The sequence below is a fragment of the Lathyrus oleraceus genome, chromosome 6 (genome assembly GCF_024323335.1).
Source record: "Lathyrus oleraceus cultivar Zhongwan6 chromosome 6, CAAS_Psat_ZW6_1.0, whole genome shotgun sequence".
NCBI lineage: Eukaryota > Viridiplantae > Streptophyta > Magnoliopsida > Fabales > Fabaceae > Lathyrus > Lathyrus oleraceus.
Genome location: NC_066584.1, coordinates 14,207,537 through 14,216,691, shown reverse-complemented (window position 1 = coordinate 14,216,691; position 9,155 = coordinate 14,207,537). Strand labels below are relative to the sequence as shown.

Genomic DNA, 9,155 nt, shown 5'->3' with positions numbered 1-9,155 from the left:
ATATGGATAAAGGCATAACACTAATACCGGCTCCTAAATCGCATAAGGCCTTGTCTATGACAAATTTTCCTATGTGACAGGGTATAGAGAAACTACCTGGATCTTTAAGTTTGGGAGGCATATTCTGGATTATAGCGCTACATTCGGCAGTGAGTGTAACGGTTTCGCTATCTTCAAGTTTCCTTTTATTAGAAAGAATTTCTTTTAAGAACTTAGCATATGAGGGCATTTGCGTAATAGCTTCTGTAAACGGAATTGTGATGTTTAATTGTTTCAGTAGGTCATGATTTCCAAGTTGGATTTCCTAGGAACGTTATTATTAGGTGTAGATGGGATCGGCTTTTGATATCCCGGAGGTATAGCTGGGGCTTGATTTGGAGCTTGTCCAGGCGCGTATAATGCATTATTACTCTTATATGAAAAATTAGGATGATTCTTCCAGTTGGAGTTATAGGTATGCGAGTAGGGATTTCCTTGAGCATAGTTTACCTGCTCTGTTTGGATTCCTGTTAGGAGCTGACAATCTGCAGGAGTGTGACCTTGGATTCCACAGACCTCGCAATTCTGAGTTATGGCAACCACGGTGGCTGGAGGTGATACATTTAAACTTTCAATTTTCTGGACCAGAGCATCCACTTTTGCATTAACATGATCAAGGTTACTTATCTCGCACATGCCACTTTTTGTTTGAGGTTTTTCTACCATTGTTCTTTCGCTCCCCCACTGATAGTGGTTTTGGGCCATGCTATCGATAAGTTGATAAGCATCAGCGTAAGGTTTGTTCATAAGTGCACCATCTGCGGCGGCGTCTATTGTTAACCTCGTGTTGTACAAGAGACCATTATAGAAGGTATGAATCACTAACCAGTCCTCTAAACCATGGTGTGGACAAAGTCTCATCATGTCTTTGTATCTTTCCCATGCTTCGAACAGAGACTCGTTATCTTTCTGTTTAAATCCATTTATCTGGGCTCTTAACATAACTGTTTTGCTCGGCGGAAAATATCGAGCAAGGAAGACTTTCTTCAACTCGTTCCACGTGGTGACTGAGTTGGAAGGAAGAGACTGAAGCCATCTTCTAGCGCTATCTTTTAACGAGAAAGGAAAAAGACGAAGTCGAATTGCCTCTGAAGTGACACCATTAGCTTTAACAGTATCAGCGTATTGGACAAATACGGATAAATGAAGGTTTGGATCCTCGGTAGGATTTCCAGAGAATTGGTTATGTTGCACTGCTTGTAACAGTGAAGGTTTAAGTTCGAAGTTGTTTGCTTCGATTGCGGGTGGAGCAATACTCGAATGCGGCTCATCTTGCGATGGAGCGGCGTAATCTCGAAGAGCACGAACTGGTTCTGCCATCTCGGGTATCGGTGAAGGAAGAAGATTTTTGAGGTCAGGAATTTCAATAGGAGGGAGATTGTTTGCAGCACGATATTCCCGAATTCGTCGTAAGACTCAGAGATATAGTTCGATGTCGTTGATTCGTAAATAGAACGGATCGCCTTGTGAGCGAGTGTGTGGCATACAAATCAACGAAAGAAATAATAAAAAATAAACCTTAGTCTCTACAGCGTAACAGAAGAGTTACGATATCGACTAAATAAAAGTCCCCGGCAACGGCGCAAAAAACTTGATCGCGACTTTATGAGTCGAATTTGGGGTACAAACTGCAAGTGCACAGTTCTATCGCGTAGTTTTAAAAGATATCGATCCCACAGGGACTTATGAATCGATATACCGTTATCTAAGGTTACTTCGTAAAGCTAAGGCGGATGATACTTTGATTGTTCGGGGGAAAAGTTGAAACTAAAATAAGATCTAGATTAAATATCAATTAAGCAGATATCGGTATGTAGTTCGTCGTAATTAGGGAATCAATTCTTCGTTGGTTTCTTGGTTTTAAAATAAATCTTTTCGGTAGACACTATTGATTAAAAGTCTTATCTCAAACTCTCGCTCTGTTGAATAGACTATGATCTTATATTAACGTAGCTGTCACTTATTAGTTAAGTCCAAAATCACCTTTTGAAAACAACAGAATCTGTAGAAACTCTTTTTAAGAAAACACTAATTGTTTAAACACCCTCGTCTCAAACTCTCGCTCTGTTGACTTAGATTATATAATTAAATTCAAATGCTTAACTCTCGTCCTCACATTCAACCTTTAAAAATACTTTTTGAAAAAGATTAGAATTTAATTAACTCTAAAAATTGCTTTCGCCCTGATTTAGAATTAATGCTCAATTTACTATGTCCAGTTAAAAACTCAAACTCTCGTTCTATTGAATTTAACCTCTTTATGTCTTTTACTCTCGTATAAAAACGTTGTTATTAAACCTGTAAATTGAGACCATAAAAAGAGTGACTTTATTTTTAAACGTAATTTAACCAACTTAGTTTCGATTCCTTCATTCCGCTTACTTTACATACCGATACCTAAATAAATTAGCCAGACATGCTAAACAGATCTAAACAATCATTATGCTTAAATAAATCCATCTCAGGCAAATAATATAAGTAAACAATATAGCAGGGCATATATAAATTCAAACAATAATTAAAGAACCTGAGTAATTAATAGCAGTCTTGAACACTCCACCACAGACCGGTTGGATTTGTTCTTGAATTCTTCAATCGGACAGGAAAATAAAAATGAAGGAATAAAAATCTAGGATCTAACGTAAGGTTGGATCTAGTAAAAAGGTACACAATAATTTCCGGTGTGGAAACTATTGTGTGAAAAAGTAATTAAGTGCTTGAAGGAATTGCTGGAAAAGAAAATAGGAATTGAAAATAAAAATAAAAACTGTAAAAACAATGTTGTAAAATATTGCTTGCACGGCTGGAAAAGAAAAATTGAACGAAGCAGAGAGACCGCGGCGAGAGAGCTAAAAGCAACTATTTATATTAGTATGCTTTGTAATTGTTTCCAAAAGTCTTTTCCGTAATATGGTCTTCACGTTCCAAGGGTCAAGCGTGATAGTAGGCTTCAACGTGGTCTGTTGCGTTCCTGAAGGCAAAAATATAGGAGAATGGTGTGACGTCCGTCACACCATGTGTTACGCTCGTAACACAAGTAGGCAGGGCGTGACGCTCGTCACACCTTGTGTGACGCTCGTCACAGGCGCAACACCTGTGCTTTTGGGCTGGGCTTTGGCTTGGTGGATTTTGCTTCTTTTCACTTCTTTTTGCACCTCCTTTTCTTCCTTTTTCACTTGTGCTTCAAATAAACTACCTGAAATAGATAAGAGGAAAAATACCAAGTACTATCGAATAAAATGAAATAAATCGGAGCAAATAATAATATAATTTAATTAAATTGAGTCCAAAAATGTGATATAATTTCATGTTATCAATTTTCTAAGGAAAATACTTTTTCATTTCGAGAGGAAATATCTTTCTCAATCTTACTTCGAGTTTCAAAGGCAATTAATTGGACTTGTTCAAGATCCTTGTATTTACTATGAAGACTCTGGTACTTTTCCATCATTTCAAAGAGACATCATTCAATATCAGAACGAGATAGGTTAAAAAATACCTCTTCAGAATTAGAGTCAGATTCTGATTCTGATAATACCTTGTTTTATGATTCTTCAGAACCTTTAGGATCACCTGTAGTTATCATCAATGCAACGTTGGATTTTTGTTTGTCATAATCTTCTTCTTTGATTCTAAGTCATCCCATTTAGCCATCAACCCCTTTTTGCATTTAGAAAAATTCTTCTTAGGCCTTCTGTCATTTTTCAGCTTAGGGCAATCATTTTTGTAGTGGCTTGGCTCCTTGCACTCAAAGCAGATAACTTCTTTTCTAGAACCTTGCTTTTTTATGTCCATACGAAGAATCAAATTGACCAATAATCATTCTGACTCCTCTGAACTTTCCTTGACCATTTTTCTTGTGTTTACAGAGTCTATTGACTCTATTTGAAATTAGAGACAACTCATCATCATCTTATGAGTCTTCATTAGATCCTTCTGATTCTTCCTCAACTTGATAGGCTTTTGTCTTCTCAAGCAACATATTTACCTCTCTTACGGGGTTCATCTTCTTCAAGCTCAATCTCGTGGCTTCTTAAAGAACTAACAAGTTATTCAAGACTAATGTTGTTGAGATACTTTGCTAACTTCAGGGCAGTTACCATAAGTCTCCATTTTTGGGGAAGACTTTTGATAATATTCTTGACATGGTCAGCTGTAGAGTATCCTTTGTCTAGAACTTTCAGTCCCACAACAAGCATCTGAAACTTTGAGAGCATAGTCTCAACTTTTTCTTCATCTTCCATTTTGAATGCCTCGTACTTATGGATTAAGGCCAAGACCTTTGTCTCTTTTACTTGAGCCTTCCCCTCATGATTCATCCTCGGAGAGTCAAAAATAGTTTGGCAGAATCTCTGTTTGTTATCTTCTCATACTCCGTATAAGAGATAGCATTTAGCAATATGGTTATGGCTTTATGATGATTTTTGAAATCTTTCTTCTATTAATCAGTCATAACACTTCTTGCTATAGTATTTCCTTCAGCATTCACTATGTGAATGTAGCCATCGACTACAAGATCTAAGAGATCAACATTGTAACCAAGAAAGAAACTTTTTATTCTATTTTTCCAATTATCAAACTTCTCACCATTAGTGATTGGTGGTTTTGCAATGTAGTGCTCTCTTTCATTATTGTTAATAACATTAGCAGCAACCATTGTTTCTCACACAAATTGGATCGATACCGAACATAGTGAAGTGTTGATAAAACTTTTATCATAATTAGAACCAGACTCTGATACCAATTAAAGGTGTGAAAAACACAAGATATGGGGGTTTGAATTGGGTTTTATAAGCAAAAGCTTTTTCCAAAACAATAACACCAATATCAAGTTAATAACAAAGAGATAAAAACACAAGTATTTTTGTCCTAGTTCGCTTGAAACTCAAAGCTACTCCAGTCCATCCGCCAATGTGATTTTGCCTTTTACACGAGAACTTAATCCATTATAATCAACAGATTACAATAATTACAAAGAATAAACTTTTTTGCCTTCTCAAGGATCCAACTATACCCTAGTCTCTTTAAGGACTCACAAAGAATAACCTTCTTTGTCTTCTCAAGAATCCAAATATACCTTAGTCTCTTTAAGGACTCACAAAGAATAACCTTCTTTGTCTTCTCAAGGATAATCTCCTTAAGGAATCAAACAAACAATTTGAATAATATTTTGTGTGTTACCAGTTGCTTCTATACAAGTAAATTTTACATAAATGAATAACAAACACTTAAAGAAAAAAATATGTACAAACAAATGATAACTTTTCACAAAGAAGTAGACTTGTTAAAATATTGTGTCACTGGCGTTTTCTTCAAGTCTCCAATTCTCACTTATATAGCATAAGAAGAAGACCGTTGGAGGGCAAAAAAGGAAAAGCTCATAGAGCGGTTATCCACTATTGGATGGGAGAGGAGTGATATTGCATACTATCTTTCGCCTATAAAATCAGTGACAAGTATGATGTATAATATTGTCCTTGCCCACGAAATTAGGTAGTGGAAAAGATGTTCGATTTATACTATGTATTATTTGATCACGTTCCTATTTGATCTTATCTTAAAGTTCATTGGCTTTTGGTGAAAGTTGATGAAGCATGAAATGAAGAAACATAAAGTTGGATTCTAAAACTTCAGAATCTCTGGTCAGAACCTTGACAACATCAGTAGTCTGACTTGAGATCTTAAATATCTTCAGAATCTACAGTCAGAACCTTGATAACCTCAATCGTCTGACTTGAGATCTTCAGAATCTTCGGCTTCGTAACACAACATTAGAAGCTTGCCATTCTTCAGAAGTTTGTTGATCAGAGTCGCGTCTAGAAGCACAAACTGAAAGAACATTGCAATAATAACATAGTGTCTCCTCAGAAGCTTCTCAGGAGTGAATCAGCATATAAGCAAAAAGATCGTTACAACAACAATATTGAACATCTTTCAGAACTTCTGATAAATGGCGCATAAGCGAATTTGGAACACATCATTCAGAAACTGATGACGTTGCACATCATATATTCAAAATCAGAACTGACTATTAAAGTTACACAATAACAAACCATTAGGGTACCAAAATTGTTCTCACACAAATACAACATTGTTATCATCAAAACTCAAGGTATATATGGAGAATCAAATCTTCTAATAACATCCATATTTGGTCGAGGCTCCGTAAACATCCAGATCTGTCCAAGTTGCTCTTAATAATCTTTATGTTTCATCTCTGGTTCTACAGTTATAAGCATTGCTTGGCCTTTAAGTGCTACAAGCAAAACCCGAAGTGTAAGGTGTGAAAAAATATTGAATAATATGTACAACATCGCTACAATGCCTTGAAGATAGCCTCCATAACACATAACATCGCGGTAACACCATTCAGGAGGTTGCGTCCTGGAGGACTCGTATTATTGCCCAAGAGCTATCAGGGCAAAGAAAGACAAAACTGCTCGATCAAGAGATCAGGATATGAGATGGAAGCATCAAACTCATACTCAGAGTCCTAAAGGGCCAAAGTGGTCACGCTCCTTCCCAAACTCTAGCTGAAAATCAATTGAGGAAGGTGCAATCGAAGCATCTAGTGTCTCTTTGGATTTCAAAAAGCAAGATTCCAAAATTCATGAAGAAGACATCCATGTTTGGTGAATGTGATGGAAAAGGAGTCCCCGACAAGAATTTGAAGCTCGTAAACGACCGACTAAACTACTTCATCATTGATGATGTATCCAAGTGCAAGTTATTTACACTAACTCTTATTAGACCGTCTAGGTTGTGGTTCAATGGCCTGCCAGATAGAAGCATCACATCCTTGACAGATTTTTATGAGTGGTTATTAACTTGCTTCACAATCTGGAAAAGATGACTAATGGCTGAAGCTTGCAGTCTTATATAGACCGGTTGACACAAGTTGTTATCAACGGCGAGAGAGTTGGGGATAACCTTATATGTTGGATATTCGAGAATGGCCTCCTAAGAGACCATCCATTCAAATCAAAAATAGGAAGGAAGAAAGTTAAGAGTTTTCAAGAGGTGTTCACCATGGCAGAATCATACATGTTGTTAGAGGAGAAGTTGAGCACGCGTTTCAATAATCATGCTTCAGTTGAAATTTGAAGTTTAAAAGTGTTCCATGTATAAGATTTCTAAGTCATAAGCTATTTTGAAATAGTAATTTGAATGATTAAGTTTACGACTCACTGATTCGAGTTATATATCTAATTTAGTGATTACTTGTTGTATACTTTACCTTTCTACTTGTATGAAGAATGTTCTATATAGCTTCACATAATTGCAACATATTTTTGGTAGATAGTTTAAGTTGGCTTCAAGTTTAAACGATGTCGATAGTGTGGGCACCAAAATGATGTAAAAATGTTGTTCAACATTTAAGGAGTGAGAGTAAAACTAGTAAAATACTTTTGCACCCGAATGTGTAAATTTATTTGATACAATATAATATGTATTTAGATACACATGTAAGTTTAAAACGAATTACTTAATTATAAAACAAACAACGATCATATAAACTTAATTGTATTAAATAACCATATAAAAAGAAAAAAAGACCGGTAAGACGGAGAAATAGAAAAGCACGTGAGTCACCCCTTTTATATTTTAGTTTTTTTTTTAAATTTTGTTTCTTTTTTCGTCATGTTTTGATAATGGGCCTTTGGCCCATTCTTTATTTCTTTTTGCTCGTATATCACCTATATGTACAAATGCATCCCCTCTCCTTATTTTTTATTTTCCTTTTATTATTTGATAAAGTCATAACAATATTTTAATAAGTAAAAATTAATATTTTTAAATAAAAAAACTCTTAATTAATATCAATATTTGCAAAAATAAAATTAAAAAATCTTTCAATTTTCCCCCTCAAAGTCAAACTATTTTTTGAAATAATGCAAACTTAAAATATTTGTTTTCCTCAAATTCTTTTTTAAATTAATCGATTGAATAATTTTTACAATTAATTGAATGAAAAAGGAACAATTTAGTGTCTACTATTCTTTTTCCCAATTGTTTGGATACACGTTGTCTAGCTCGACCGTCCGAGCATTCTTCATCCGTTTAAAACTCTTAACTCGATTTATTTGGAACCTCTTTCATAATCAAAACTTAAGTGATCTCATAGTAAATTGGAAGAAAAATAAACAATTTAGTGTCTACTATTCTTTCCCTAAATATTTGGATTATGGTCGTAATTACCCTATCGTTTGATTCCCATAAGGTTTCCCTTGTCAGCTGGATTCCCATAAGGTTTCCCTTGTCAGCTGGATTCCCATAAGGTTTCCCACGACTTTGATCTTTCCCTTTCTTCTAACTAAGAGTCTTATATTGAGCATATTAGACTTTGTTATCCTCATCATATATTTTGCACTTATTTATCAACACAGAAAATCGACGGATCATTTCGCTGAAACTTCCCAAATCCAAGAAACACATCACCGCACCTTGTTGATTCTGCAGCGCTAGAGCCATTGCTTCCAAAGCATCAATAATAGCTTGATCATTTCTTCTACCAACGATATCTATGCACACCAACAAACACACTACCTCTGACCTTATTTATAAACAAAAATCTTCTAATTTTTGTTGCCTTAAATATAAGCAAATGCAAAGAAATATAAGTGCATTTAATACCTTTATTCCAAAAGTATCCCTACATCAATTACTTAATATTGTTAGTGGAAGACAATTTAATTGAAGATATACTAGTAATTGTGTTGTCTCTCTCACATGAAATAAAAAAATTTAAATTTCACTTAACTATATTTCTTAATAAGCGTGAAATTTGTCTTTTTTACTTATAAATCAGACCGAAGTAGTACATTAGAAGAAAGAATACATCGACATCGTTCACACACTTGTCAACTGCCAAGGAACATACCACATTACAGAAACCTGGCCGGATGGACCTACCTGTTATGATATCACTAGTGTAACACCCTAAATCCCCCACTCATAGATATGCAAAAATAATAAATTATAAACGAATATTTAACATATGATGTCACACAATCTCCACATCCAACCGACTATATAACACTTATTAAAATAAAACATTTAATTCAAAACACCTATCATCATATTCTCGCATTTACTTAGGCTCATTTCATTGGAAT

General features: G+C 35.1%; 1 non-coding gene across 1 annotated transcript; it reads left to right on the top strand.

Annotated features, from left to right (window-relative positions):
• Positions 1-874: 874 nt before the first annotated feature.
• On the top strand, positions 875-981 carry LOC127099169 (small nucleolar RNA R71). Its single transcript, XR_007793709.1, has one exon. It is a non-coding gene; the product is annotated as a small nucleolar RNA R71 (small nucleolar RNA).
• Positions 982-9,155: the final 8,174 nt, after the last annotated feature.